General features: G+C 41.1%; 1 long non-coding RNA gene across 1 annotated transcript; it reads right to left on the bottom strand.

Moving 5' to 3' along the window:
* Positions 1-423: 423 nt before the first annotated feature.
* LOC120752472 (uncharacterized) lies at positions 424-10,369 on the bottom strand. The gene is made up of 2 exons (XR_005700718.2): positions 10,229-10,369; positions 424-5,320 (listed from the first exon to the last, which is right to left on the bottom strand). It is a non-coding gene; the product is annotated as an uncharacterized LOC120752472 (long non-coding RNA).
* Positions 10,370-15,249: the final 4,880 nt, after the last annotated feature.

Raw genomic sequence — 15,249 nt, 5'->3', positions numbered from 1 at the left:
TTGCTTTGGAGTCTGGCTCTTGTTCAGATCACAGACTGAATTCTCTGTAGCTGATAACAACTGAAATTCCAGTCCAGCCAAAGGAGAATACCTACTTTTGCTGCAGCCAGGGCCTTAATATGCCCCATGAAACAAGGACTCAGACAATTCTTGATATGCCTGCTTTGCACACACACCATCACTGCTTTTAGTTAGAATGTGTATTAAGAATAGAATGAATTCTATTTTATGGATCAATAGTTGCTAAAAAAAAATTACACAGCATTAGGCAGCAGCCACTTTCAAAAATGTCATTATGACAACTACTGGATTAATCTAAAAAGGAATACCAAAGTGATTCATTTGTATTAAGGGGGAATACGCTGCAGGCTTCAATTTCAAAAACCGATTTTTCATACACAGAAATAAAACAAATGTATTGAAATGCAGCACTTTGTTACAAAACAGCCTCACACAGTTCTGGTGACGTTAACACCACCAATGGACAAGAAGAGCTTGGTCAGCGGTCCTTTCCAGCCATCCGTACCCATTCAGTCAGTACTCTGGGACCAGCAGCCATGGCAAACAACTCCTGAAAAAATACCCTGCAGGTTCAAATATACCAAAAGGCATATTTGCAGTGCATGGGGAGTTTCATTCTCATAGATCTGTGTTACAACTTTTGGGAGATTCTTGCCCACAGGTGACGCAACAGCAGCAGCTGTGTGGTGGCTCTCTGCCATTGCACCTCAGACTCTGGTACAGCAGCTTAAACGACTATCACTGAACTCAAACTGTGCAAACTAATGTGTCAGGTTTAAACCAGCTGGGGAGCCACAACATACCAAATCCTGAGTGCCCACTCATATCTACACTGTGCCCACTGGTGCACTGGCTACAGCAGCTCCTACACCACATGGGCAAGGCAGACAGCCCCAGGCAATGCTTCTGGAACAACTGCAACAGCTTCATCTGCTGTGGCACTGATAACACTTCATGCTTGAGACTCCTGTGCTGTTTTGGTGGTAAGAGATAGCAAAGACTACAGGGTGGATGGAATGGAGGTCAGGTTGAAGGTGTGCTGAACCAGTGTAGTTATTTCCTTACTAGCAGTTCAGTGTGAGACATTGCTTTTTCTGTGAAACACAAACTCAAACTGCATACAACTGTGCCTGCAGACATTTTAATTCTGTCTAGCTTTGATTTACAGGTTAAGATATATTACAAAACGCACAGAATCTGTTAATACAAAACCTGAGACAGATCTGTCTAATTTCATGCATCCCTTTCAGTGTAAATGTATGAGACACAAAGAAAGCCATTCCCAAACGTACTGGGATACGAGACAAACCTAAAGATACATTTAGGCCATGACTGTGAAAAATAAGTCTATTTTCTGTTGTAAAAGTGATTACACATATGTTAAATATGTGGATATTGTTAGATATGGTCTGTATGTTAATAAATCAAGCAATAAAAGACTAGCAGAGGATCCAGCATTCTCTGCAGCTAGAAGAACTTTTGTTTCATTGCAGTTTGGCCTGATTTCACATTTGTTTACCTAGCTCCTACAGCTGCTCTCTGCCTTGGCAAAAAATCACCTACTGATTATTCTTATTTTGTCTCATTGTGAAATATACACTATCTCTCTCTGAGGAGAGGAATGTACACAACCTGCAGTAGAAGCAAATTGTACAGATTGAAAGAAAATGGTTTAAAACACAGTCACTGGAAGGAGAAAGTAAAAGAAGCCCTGGAATTTGAACTGATCATGGAGAAAAGCACACATGGTTTTGGAGAACCTACTCAATAATAAATGTAGAGGACAAGAAACAAGAACTTGTTAGTGGGATAGTCTTTCCACCTGGAAAATAAACTGAAAAAGTTTAATTTTAAAAATGCAACTCAAAAATTAATGTTCAAAGATCAAAGACAAGCCAAAAAAATGTTACATTTCAATGTCACATGAAGAGTTCCAACAGTAGCAAAAGGGTAAAAAACGTATATATATATGTAAATCCTGTAACAGGAATTAGAAGAAAATGCCCATAAAACAGCATAAAACAAAATTGTCCTTGTTCCTGTATCTATACCAGTATCAGAGGCAAATGTTTTTCATCTTCATTAAGCTATCTACTGAAACTAAATCCTAGATGGAAGTTGACTGAGCAGAACTTTTTTCATTAGTATCCCTGTATATTTTTTTCCAGACAGATTAATAACAGCTCCTACTTCTTCAGCAGCCTAGCTTAAATCTGTACAGAATTCTGAAGAAAAGTTCAGGTTATTTTAAGCTGTAAGGATCAAGTTTTCAAGGTGGTCTCTTAGGCAGTAGCAATCTCAATCAGGAAACTATCTTAACATTTCTGTCCACAACTCTCAGTTGCACAATACCACAGGAGCTGGACGTGCTGCTAAGGGTACATCACATCAGCAAAATTCATGGCTACTAATTGCATTACTGGCGTTCCTGTAGTTACTTTTTCCCTACTGTGGTAGTGCTTGTAGCCTCAGGACATTTCATTACATTCAATATTGTATAAGAATATGAAAATTAGATGGTCAGGTGTTTATATCATGTTAATAGAGGCAGCAGCACAGGGTGCAAGAAAAGAGTTAGGTGGTAGTGCTCACTGAAATAAAAGGTGTGCACGGAATAGTGGTGTCATCCCAATCTTGGGATTTGTAGCAAAGAGCTTAAAACAGGATTGTGGTGTAGAAGTTTAAACCAAATACCTTTGGACAGCAAAAATATAGTGTAGCAAAATATTTATTTCTATTATAGTGAGCTGATATATCAAAATGAATGTTTAATTTCAGTGATTAAAACAGTAAGGTGCACACCATCTGTTTACCCCATCTACAGAATTAAATTGAGATAAAACATGAGGGTCTACATTTTCCATATTAGTCTTTGTTAGATCCATAAAAAGCAGACTTCATGAAGTTCAGTTAGCATGCCCTTCACCTTTCTACAGTAGTGTCAAAATGTGGCAGCTGACCATACTTATTTTTAGAAATAGATTTAAAACTGAGAAAAATCAGCCTTATTGTGGTAGACTTTGAAGAAACACAATGTAGCTACTCCTTAACCCAAAAGGGCATAGGAAGAATGTGGAGAAAGCCCTCAGAAAGCAAAGTGCGGATTTAGTAAACACCTTTTAAAGTGCAGAGCAGGGCTTTATACTACCAGCTCCCAGAAAAGCCCAGTATGCTTTTCATTGCTGTTCCTCGATTTTGCTCTTTTCCTCCATCCTTCCATAGCCCTGGTTAAAATGACGGCCATTTTTGACAGTGTGTTTTCCCAGATTCTCCTTTTCCCCTTGGACGCCTTTGAGGATTTGCTGTGTTTGGGATTCCATGTGTCTGGGTAGACAGAGCTGTACAAGCTGTGAGCAGTAATCTTAGTGATTCCCCATAGTGTGAGCATACCATGCCAGTCCCTGTGCGACATCTGTGCAGCGCAGGTTCAGTGTGTCGGCCGTGAGTAGCAACAGCACTTGCCAGACTCTCTCTGCTGAGGACATCCCAGGCAGGCACATGATAGTCTGTCATGACAGATTATTGCTTTTTTTCTCCTGTTCCTTATGCTGCAACGAGCTCGATAGGTGTCAGTGAGGACAGCATGACAAACGCAGACAAAGGGTGACACCATCAGCTCTGATCAACCTCTGTGGGTAGACAGCCCCAGGGACCTGGTGCTTATCTCTCCTAAGCCAGGCCACCGCACAGCACTGCTTCCAGTGTGTCCCAGCTGCCCCCTGACCCTGGTTACTTCTGCAACCTGTGAAGGGGCCCATTCAGCCTGATCCCCTTTCATTGTGGCCCCATTTGCCTCGAAGGCCTGTAAGACCAGCCTGGGTAAGGCCCACACTGCAGGCTCCATTCTTGGTTTACAGTCAAATCCACAGAATCACAGAATTATTAATGTTGGAAATGACCCTTAAGGTCATTGAGTCTGACCCTTAACCCAGCACTTCCGTGTTCACCATTCACAATGTCTCCAGTGTCACATTTATATGTTTATTGAACTCTTCCAGGGATGGTAATTTCACCTCTTGCCTGGGCAACTTTTTTCAATGTCTGACTACTCATTGAAGAAATTTTTCATATATCCAATGTAAACCTGCCCTGGTGAAACTTGAGGCCATTTCCATTTGTCCTACCATCTGTAATTTAGGAGAAGAGATTAATCTTTACCTTTTTACAACCACCTTTCAGGTGATTGTAGGGGGCAATAAGATGCCACCTGTGCCTTCTTTCCTCCAGGCTAAGCCATCCAGCTGCCTCAGCTGTTCCTCATCAGACTTGTGCTCCAGCCAATTCACCAGCTCTAGCATCCTACTCCGGACACACTCTAGAACTTCAAACTCTTTGTCTTGTAGAGAGGAGCCCAAAACTGAACATGGTCTATGAGGCACACCATTCAAATCACTGAATGGCAACAGCATCCAGCTTGAGAGGCTTTGTTGAGTTCCCTGCTTTGGGTTATGCTTCCAATGCTGGTTTTTATCCCTGTCTTCTGAGGCAAGTTCTGAGGCACTGTCCACTTCCCTGCTGACACAAAACACGCTCTACACTGAACAACTTTCACAGAATTCTGTGAATTCTAGAATAAGCTGAATGGTAAGGGACTCATCAGGATCATCGAGTCCAGCTCCTGGCCCCGCACAGGACACCCCAAGAGTCACACCATGTGCCTGAGACCATTGTCCAAATGCTTCTTGAGCTCTCTCATGCTGGTGCTGTGACCACTTCCCTGGGGAGCCTGTGCCAGTGCCTAACAACCCTCTGGGTGAAAAGTTTCTTCATGATACCCAGCCTAAACATCCCCTAACTCAGTTTCGTGTCTGAACTTTGTTGAGGCTGGAGGCTGTGGCTCCCGGATGTATGTTAAAGCGAGACTAGTCTCTGTCAGTGCACACCCATCGCAGAAATGCGATTTCTTCCATAAGCCCTGGAGTCCCGCAGCTCGCCCAGCCCAGCTGGGAGCAGGGGGTCTCTGCTCTCTGTCCAGCGAGGCCGGGCACGTCCGGGGGCTCCCCGGCGGAGGGCGGCAGGCGCGGGCTGCCAGCGGCCGGAGCGGGCGAGCTTCCCGCGCTGCCCACGAGGTGTCCCCCCGCACCCGCACAACTCCTCAGGTTCGTGTTGGTGGCAATCTCCGTTCCCCTCTTCGGTCCAGCTCGGGTGTCCGTGTGCTGAAATACGGGAAGCCTCTGGCCGGCGGGTTGGGACCGGGAGCGGGGTCTGCGCAGCCCCCGGAGCACCACAGCGCTTGTTTCTCTCTGGAGTGGTGCTGCTGGGCTTTGGACATCCGATGAGATAAATGAAGGGCTTTATACTAGAAACAGTAAAAGGACAGAGAACATACAGTGTATTTAGCAAAATATTAATCGTATTATTCATTAATTGACTCTGATTTCTATTCTTGTCCAGATTTTGCCAATGAGGTTGGCAGTCACCCTTCTAATTCCTCTACGCTGCCTCAGCCAGAGAGACAATTTCTGTATAAAACCAGAGGCAACATGTGAAAGGCAGAGGGTACAGAACAGAACAAACCAAAGAAATGCAGCTGGTCTGTACATGGGGTCATATCACAGGCAACACACAAGGGAGATGAGAAAAACCACGAGAGTGTGCTGAAGGTCAGTGACAGCATGGGGCACCGTCTGTTTTAAATTCTAGTTTGAAGCTAACACTGCTTGGCCTCTGTACTCAGCAACCAGAGTTTTCTGTCCCCACAGGCAGATACAAGCGAGTAGAGGAAAGTACATCAGTTGGTTTTGGCTGTGGTCCAGTGAGCCCAAGCCCAAAATGGATGACCTCCACTGAATGGAACTGATTCATTTTATGTTTTCAAACAAACAAAAAAGGTATTCCTGCCTAACCTTTCCAGATTATTCTCCCACAGCTGTGGAAATGTCACCACATTCTATTTATATCCAGTGCCAAGTTCACATGACATTACGTAGTATTCACAGCATTGGCCTTCTTTAAAAAACTTATTTGCATGCAAGGATAACCAAAGGAATATATGTGACACTAAAACAGTAAAATACGTCCAACTGTTTTATAATTTGAGAGTCAAATATCCTTCAGTATTGAGAAAAACACAGAAATGCGGTTTAATTATCCCAAATTTAAACTAAAATTTGAATAAAACTCTCACTATTGCAGCCATAAAAGACAAGTAGTAACAACACTTAAACAAATGCAGGAGTATTGTAGGCAATATGAAAATGAACTATTTAAATACTAGAAAGATAGAAGGGAAAGTTATAAAATTTTGAACACTAAAGGTATTCATTCTAGTTCCTGGTATGCCAGTATTAAATTCCACATACAAATAGTCATTAAGGATCATAAGAAATTTTCTGAAAAAGTACTTTTCTGACTCCTGATTGAGAGAAGAACTTCTTTTATTGGATGCAAAATTTCCATAGTCTGACACAGACTATGGAAATTTTGCATCCAATAAAAGAAGCAAAATCTAGATAAAAAGTGAAGAACCCCTATATATACACTCTTCTACTTCTCCAAACAGGCTCCTAAATTTGTAAAAAGATAAGAATACTTATTTTAAAAACTAATATCACATGAACTCTGTCTTTAGACATTCATAAACTTCAGATTACCAGAAGCCAGGAACATGTATTAGGAACTGCAATTCTACATGCGCAATTTTTCCACATTCCTTTCCAATTTCCCACTGTACAAACAGGTACATTTTGGCCAATCAAGAATTAAAATTCTTATGTTATTGCTCAGCATAATTTGAAGAATGTCTGAAAATCACAGTAGGATTTTTCAGTGTGATTACTGGGAAAGAAGCACAAGGCTAATGAGCAGCTTCCTTTTGGTAATTGTTGCTCCTCTGCTGAGCTTACTCACTGCACTCTTCCTCCTGGCACTTTATAGGATGTTATAGATAAACAGAAGCAGGTCCTGAAGCATCTTGACCATAGCCACCAAAACAGTAAACTGTCCTGAACACTATAGCAAGTTCTTATAAGAGACAGGAGGCCAAGTCTGGAAGGACCATTGATCCATACTGTATCCATCAAATTTTCATTCTTTACTGATCAGAGTACCTAAATACTGAAAGTTTCAAGTCTTAGTAAAAACAGTACTGTAGCCTAGCCAAGAATTACATAATTGTGTCACTTGAAAAGAGAGTTATATCTTCAGGGAAAAAAAAAAAAATCTCATCCTGGGTAAATCATACAAATATTGCCTAAGCAGTGTAATAATTATAGTAGTATAATTGTGTAGAGAGCTATTTAAGTTACCTTTGTAAGCATGTGTCTTATTTTATACAAGTCTTCAGTATAAAATAACATTTAAAACAATGCTTTATAATTTCAAAATACCTTGACTATTAGGAGGCTGTGGTTCAACTGCCAAGCAAATTACAGAGATGAGTACTCTCCTTGGGTAAGAACAAAGGAGACAGTTCAATAGCAAGCTTGTTTGGGGAACTAAGAGTAGTTATTTTACAGCTTCTGACCCTAGATTTCTAGAGTCACTGTTCAGAGGAACAAAGAAGATGCTCTGCTTGTGTTTTGTCCTAAGGCAAATACAACAATTTGAAACTGCAAGTCTTAAATGCAGCAACCCAGAGATAGAGAGAGTGGGACAGGGCTGTGATGTACCCCTTAACTGTGAACAGTATTTACTAATGCATGCCTTCTTAAATTCCTTCCAAAAATTGTATAACTGCAATGTGGGATTTCTATTTGGTTTAGTCCACATCATACTGCTTGTCAGCGTTTTCCCTCGGTGACTACTGCTGTGTTTTGTTAGGTTTGTTCCCCAACATTCAGGTGGTTTCTAGAGTCTTTTTTGCCCTCTGCAAAGCTCTGAGCCAAACAGATGAAAGAGACAGAGTCTTCAAATTCTGATTTTTCAAGGTTGCATGTTTCGTTTATTGTTCTTATCTTACAATTTTCTCAGCACCCCATGAGAGATGTTTGCAGCTGCTCAGGCATCTGACGACTCCTCCCGAACTGGGCTGTCGTTATCTTTTATACTCATTGCTACGTATTCTTTATTTATTATTTCTTACCAATGCCTATCACTATTACTAAAAAGGTCATCTCTACTTTGACCCAATCCCCATTAAACTACTTTGTGCCAACGTCACTGCCGAAATGGAGTGAGGGAAGAAGAAAGAAGAAGTAGGAGACAACGCCCCAAATTCTCCATCTTGCTCCCATTCACTTCAATGTTAGAAACCTAAACTTACTGTTTTTTCACCCTGTGATATACTAAACTACTATCTTTCACACTCTTGTGGCCTGTAATTCATCTCTCAGTGCAGGAAGCCTTTCCCATGGACGGAGATCAAAGCCAGTGTCTCTCTGAGCTCTGGGCTGGGGTCCCAGATGCCCCTGTCCAGGTCTCTGACCCTCCAGGGCAGCCAGAGGAATGCCCTGGACTCCAACAGTGTTTCCCGTAACATCTCTTTTCATGTCTGAAATAGGCAGGGTTTAAGAAGTCCTGTGCAGACAACTGAGGAAAAGGGAAGCTAATGCTGTATACATACATTTGCAGATATTATTGCCTAGTTACAAGAATTTTTCTGCTGAGAGAAAGTAAAAAGCCTCTTTCAGACTAAAAGCCCAAATTGTCTTGGCAAAGAAATTTCAAAATCATGGTTTTCAAAAGTACAGATCTCTTTGTGTTTTTACCTTTCCACAATGTTCCCTCAGGTTCTCTAAGCCTTGCTACACCAATATTTGGGGTGGCTGGGCAGTTCAGAGCTGAACATCAAGGATTTCCCTACTGCTGGCTCCTGGCATTCCTGAGGTGAGGTTTGTAAAAGCTGAGAACAGAAAAGCCAAGTTTGCAAAGACACATGCCTAGCTCTAGAGCTGAATGTTCTCAACTTGCTATTTCCTTTTGTTCCATCAAGCTGGCAGATTCTCCTCATGCCTCCTCAGTAGAAAATACTATTCAATTTTTGCTAAAATATCTTCCCACAAAACACTCAAATTTTGATAAATCAACACTTTTAGATGAAAAGTAGTTCTACCTAAAAATAAACAACTAGCTTTAGCTTTGAGAGCTCTAGATTAGTTAATTGTATCAGCAAGTGCTGACTTTGAAGCCTGGATATAAACACCTCTTTAATACGTAACTAAGCTCTGCTAAGAAGAAAAGATGATTTATAGAGCAATGCAGAAGATGGCAGAGTCTGAGGCTTGAGATTAAACCCTTTTAAAATACTAGTTGATAATACTGCATTCTATGACACCCAGAAGGGATGCTACAATGCAGTAGAGAGTAACCAGGGCTTTTGGTCATGCTGTTTTCTGTTCCTGTTAATTATCTCCTAGGTCAAAGTGTATGTACTCTACATATGAATCTGCTAATGGCAAAATCTGTTACAGTCACACTAAAAGCATTTTGCAATATGACCTGAATAATAAGACAGCACAATGTTATGTTTTGTTTCACAAAGAATGTCCTTCTGTTTGGGTTCCCTTCACCAATAATGTTCTAAATGCCTTTATCACACTCTACTGACCCCTAAAAGTAAATTCTAAAATTCATAGCAATCTTTCTCTCCCATTTCAACTAAACTGGTCTGGTGGGGGGAGGCTTATGCCTTTTTATGGGAAGCAGTGACGAGCTATTTTTATTAGAAACAGTTAAAAGTAGCACCTGGAAGAATTAAAGTTCATGCCAACTGGTCACCATGTGGATTATATTCTTAACAACGTGAATTTAAAGTAGGGGAAATGTATCAAAAGCAGCTGAATGTGTGACCCTGATTGCCCTGTTTTATGCAGCCCTGCACAGAGGAGGGAGCACAAAAGTACTCCAGCCACCAGTTCCAACAGACACCAAGTATGTGAAAATGCACTGGCTTCATATTGACTCAAACACAGGTTAACAGAGGCAAGAACAGAGCCGGAGGGCCCTGTGAGAGAGAGACTAGTCACACCTAAGTTTGTCACAAGACTATTTTCTTCAATTCCTACAAGCTGTGGCAAGGGAGTATATACTGCTTAGGTGACACTCATATGCCAAGGCACCTCAGGATGATGCACGGTAGCCTACCTAACCTTCACTACACAGCAAAGTTACATCACCTGCTGCAATCATAAAGAACTGCTTGCCCCAAAGCATACTTCGATCTCTACTGCCATCATCATCAAGATGGCCACAGCATTCAAGAGTGCTTCTTTAAATCCTTCAGAGGGCTCCAAGTATCAGTACCTTGTTATCTCAAAGTCTTTCATACCTTTTCTATGTTGCAGTCCCATGAGTTGCTCCACACAGCTCTGGCTCTTTCCTTCTCTCTTCTTTCTGCATTTCTAGCTCGCTCCTTCCTTTCCCTGGCACGACCTCCTGTCCCTTCCTTCTCACAGCACTGCCAGCAGACTCCGACTGACTCTTCTCCTAGGTAATTCACTGTTTTATCACACCCATAGCTGTGAGGGCAAGGCTGTTCCCACACTTTGATAATTAACACAGCTGCAATGTATGGGGGGCAAGATTGCCTCAGCACTATCTCTATCCATCTTCCCACACTCTATCACTATTTTTTCTTTCTTTCTTCAGAAAATTTGTTTTTCTTTCTCCCAGATCTCTCCTAACTTCTGTCTGGAAGAGTTAGCTACAGAACAATTTAATTATCCCTCTGCAACATTTTTGAAGCTATTAAAGCATGCAGAGATTCAAAAAAGGGAAGAAAATCTGGTCTAGAGAATGGGAGAACTGTTGAAATTTTGGTGATATGTTTTGAAATTCTCCTTGGAAGAAATACATTGCTGACAATACCAAATATACGTGCTGGTTATATAAGAGCTCGCTGCTTACATATCTTTGCCCCTGCCAGTTAACACTTAGATTTTTATTAAACATTGCTACTTTCTTGCCCAAATCATGTTAAAACTTAATTGGCAGTGCTTCTTATTTACACATTTTAATTTAGCCTATTTTTCTCTTCCTCCAGGCGAGCTGGGTTTAGACATAAAGCCCCATTCCACTAACCTCAAAAACAACCCATTCCTTTTTACATCTTAATTTTTTTCCAGTTATTGTGCTGTTTTATCCTGTTGAGTTTTTATTCCTCTCCAGCTACCGTATAATTTTTCCTGAGCACCAGCATTACATAGGCTTGAATCTTGAGGTAAATGTAACAACTCCAAAGAGTTTGTACAGTTATATCTGTCTTCTGAGGCCCTAAACTAGAAATGAGCACCAAATTTAGTTCAGATGAGTTACACAATCAGCTTTTTGTGTAATTTTTTTGCTGGTATCCTGAGTATCATAGTATCCTGTGGTGGCACATGCAATCAATAGAAGCTATTTGTGTCTGTAACACTCACTATAGGTTAATAAAAAAGAGAAGGAACACGCTGAGATCTCATTGTCTCATCATCTGTGTCAGTGCTGAAGACTTGGTTGTAATTAGAACCCTTAGATCTTCTGCGTGTAAGTGTTGGAGGGCTCTTTAGAGCTTTGTAAGGACTTGCTTGGAAGGATTTGAGAAAGATCTGGAAAGGAGACATTCCTCTCTACAGCTTGTTATCTAGTACCATTATGGTGGGAATGCATTCTGTGTTGGTAAAAGTCTATACGTTCTGTTCTACCCAGACCTTCGAGTGAATATTAAAATCCTGGCTCAGCCAGTATGGGAAATGGTGAAATTCTTAAAATCATATTGGAATCCGCTGGTACCTCATGAGCTAAAAGATTTTTCCTCAGAAGAAGAAAAAGTAATTACTTTAATAAAATGTTACATTTAAAATATAGGTAAAATAGTTACATGCAAAATCTTAAGCCATATTTATGATAGAAGGCAGGGACCCACACGTACACAAGTAAAACTAATGTTTTCTTGTTAAAAAGCTGCAGTTTAGTTCAGTCCAAGTTATATGTGTCTTTCATTTTGCAAATCTTGATTACAAATGGCTTTTCCCTGAAGAATGCTTGACAGTGCTTGATCATTTATTTAACTTCCAATATTCTTCAAGGGCAAGTGAATTAGCTATCTGTTTCCCTGAGTTAAAAATCAAAATGGTTCTGTCTTGGCTCCAAGAAGCCAAGTTGTAAGAAAGATGCTGCCTGACCTAAATCCCCTCAAACACCTGGATCAGAAGGAAAAATTTTGGATGCTGACCACAGACTGTCTTGGCTTATGTAACCTAAAGTGTGTATTCTATTTCATCTGTTGAAAGCTGGTTTTTTGGGAGATGTTTTATCCTTCTCTTGTAACTCCAGGGGGGGAGGGGGGCAGATGCCTTCTGATAATGGCCCAGCCATTAAAACCAGGTGGGGCAGTGTTTCTTATCTCTTTCACCACCCCTCCATCCTCCAGGGGGACATCTTCTGATAATGGGCCATTAGGGCCACCAATGACATGACACATTCCATCATCCCATTGTGAGATGCTCCACACAGTGGGGGAGGGGCCAACTGTTCCCAGCTAGATAAAAACTGGGACTGAAGGACACAAGGTATCTGGTTTTTCCACTGGATTCCTAGAGGAAGACTGGACCCCTCTCGTCATCACTGGATTTTCTACAGGACCATCTCTACTCCACAGAACCGCATCTGTTAGTCCAGGAGGACTTATCTGGACTGCTTCCAACACCCTGACCACCAGGGTGCCAGGTCATATCCCTGACTCTGTCAGGGTTTTTCCAAGATTTTTTTTTTTTGCTTCCTTGCTTGTTTTTTTGTACTACTATGTTTGTATTTTCCTTTTTTTTAAATATTCCTAGTAAAGAATCGCTACTCCTATTCCCATATCTTTGCCTGAAAGCCCCTAATTGCAAAATTATAATAATTTGGAGGGAAGGGGGTTTACATTCTCCATTCCAAGGGAGGCTCTTGCTCTCCTTGGCAGACAACTGTCTTTCAAAAACAAGACACAGACTCACCAATAACTATTTTTAGGCTGAACATTGAGTGGGATTTGTAATGGCTGAACATGGATTGGCTTCCTTCTAATTTATCTTTCTATCATTTCCATTAACATTTTCTCTTTGTCAGGTAAAGCATTAGCCTATGGTGTCCTATAATACATTTGCCACCTAGTGAAGCTAATGCACACGGAAGTATTTTATCTGCTTCATCTATTGTACTTTTACCAGTTGATTACTGCCATAATCGAGCATTTGTTATTTTGATCTTGTAGAGCCTGAAGTCCCATCACATTAATACACTAATCTGGACTGTCTATCAGTCCTTGCTCACATCAATAACTGTTTGTAAACTGTGTTCCAAAATACTTTGCCCGATGCTGTTTTTTCCTGTGGTTTCTGCTGCTTCCAGCACACCAGTTGTCTGACTCCTACACTTTCCCAAACTCCTCCACCTCTAAGATGTACTCCTCTTGTGAGTCCATCATACATGGCTGTGTGTAGGAGAAAATGGTGCTGTTTTCAGAACAACAAAAATCCTCTCCCACCACTGACTGTAGAAAAGCAAATAGTCAATATATAAAAGGTCAGCTATTTTAAAGCTCTTCAAAAGATGATGAAAAATATCTCCCATTCAGATAAATCTAGGAACCATAGCCATATGCATGATAGAAGAACTCTTCATAATAAAAATACTTGCAAAACTTTTTTGAGTCTTTCTTCTCATGCTGCCTTCTACTACAAACTTTTTCTCTATTCCAGTTTTTCTGCATTTGGATTAGAGTCATACAATAAAATTAAGTCATGACATCTTTAGTTGCTTGACAGCAGTCTCCTCTATGAAACTCAGCCTCATCTATGGAAATGTATTAGCTTTGCAATTTGCAAAGTTGATAAGATTCTTACATCTTCCAGAGAAAAATGCAGTTCAGTGACTTCAGAAGCTACTATTAGACAACTGCTGTACAAATGACAATCATTGCATAAAACAATCGGTCCAGCTGGCCAGAGTTCCTACATCCTTTGGATAAGGTCTTTGATGAATAGACCCTCTTATTTTTCATCTCCAATCTATTATTAATAACAACTTCTGAGATCATCCAGACACAAAGAATTTAGACAGTAACTCTCTAAGTGAATAACAGAATCTTAGCTTGCCCAATAGAATAGCAGCCATTAAGCTTCTGCCAAAAGACCGTTGCTTCAGACACAAGGATGAGTAATTGCCATACAGGCTTGGGAAGTGTTTGTGCGTTGTATATTAAGCTAAAACATTTTCTTTTCTCAGGAGTTCCTTGTGGTAGCACCCAATGCATCAATAAATTATGTAATGAAAAGCACTTCAATATAAAACAATCTTCATTCAATGTAACCATCTCTGTTGTAATAGTATAACAATATAAATTAAGGGGTTTGTGTATGACAATCTTCATGCAGACAAGCTTAATGAAAAAAAAAAAAAAAAAAAAAGGTCAAGGTAGATAATATTTCTGTGTCACGGAAACAAAAAATTCTAGAAACTAACTTCTCAGGACAAGGAGGGTGATACTAAACAAGAAACAATTTCCTTGTCAGCAAGCTTTCCTTTATCCCACCTGACTCTGGACACTGAAGGCAGCCCAGAATAACACACTGCTAGCCTCACACTGAAATGCTGCCCCTGACTTTCTGCAGTGTTGTGGTTTAACCTCAACCAGCAACTAAGCACCATGCTGCTGTTCACTCAATCCCTCACAGTGGCAGAGGCGAGAGAATGGAAAAAGTGAGAAAACTTAGGGGTTGAGAAAAAGAGAGACATTTTAACAGATAAAGCAAAAGTCACACACAGAGGTAAAGCCAAATGAGGAATTCATTCACTGCTACCCCTGGGCAAGCAGGTGTTCAGCCATTTCCAGGAGAGCAGGGCTCAGCTCCATCACATTCAAGACTTCCCTGAGACAGCAAACACCATTACTCCAAATGTCCCTCACTTCCTCCTTCTCTTTCTTCCCCCAGCTGTATATGTGAGCATGATGCCATGTGGTCTGGAACACCCTGTTGGAATCCAAGGCATTCCTTTGGCTGCCCTGGAGGGTCAGAGACCTGGACAGGGGGGTCTGGGACCCTGGCACAGAGCCCAGAGGGACATTGGATTTGATCCCAGTCCATGGGAAAGGCTTCCTGCACTGCGGGATGGATTGCAAGCCACAAGAGTGTGAAAGATAGTAGTTTAGCTTATCACAGGGTGAGAAAACAGTAGTTTTGGGTTTTTAGTATGGAAGTGGATGGGAGCAAGATGGAAGATTTTGGGCATTGTCTCCTGCTTCTTCTTTCTTCTTCCCTCACTCCATTTTCTGCAGTGATGGTGGCACAAAGTAGTTTAAAGAGATTGGGTCAAAGTAGAGATGACCTT

Source organism: Hirundo rustica, chromosome 4 (assembly GCF_015227805.2).
Source record: "Hirundo rustica isolate bHirRus1 chromosome 4, bHirRus1.pri.v3, whole genome shotgun sequence".
Taxonomy (NCBI): Eukaryota; Metazoa; Chordata; class Aves; order Passeriformes; family Hirundinidae; genus Hirundo; species Hirundo rustica.
This window is presented reverse-complemented; position numbering and strand designations above follow the sequence as displayed.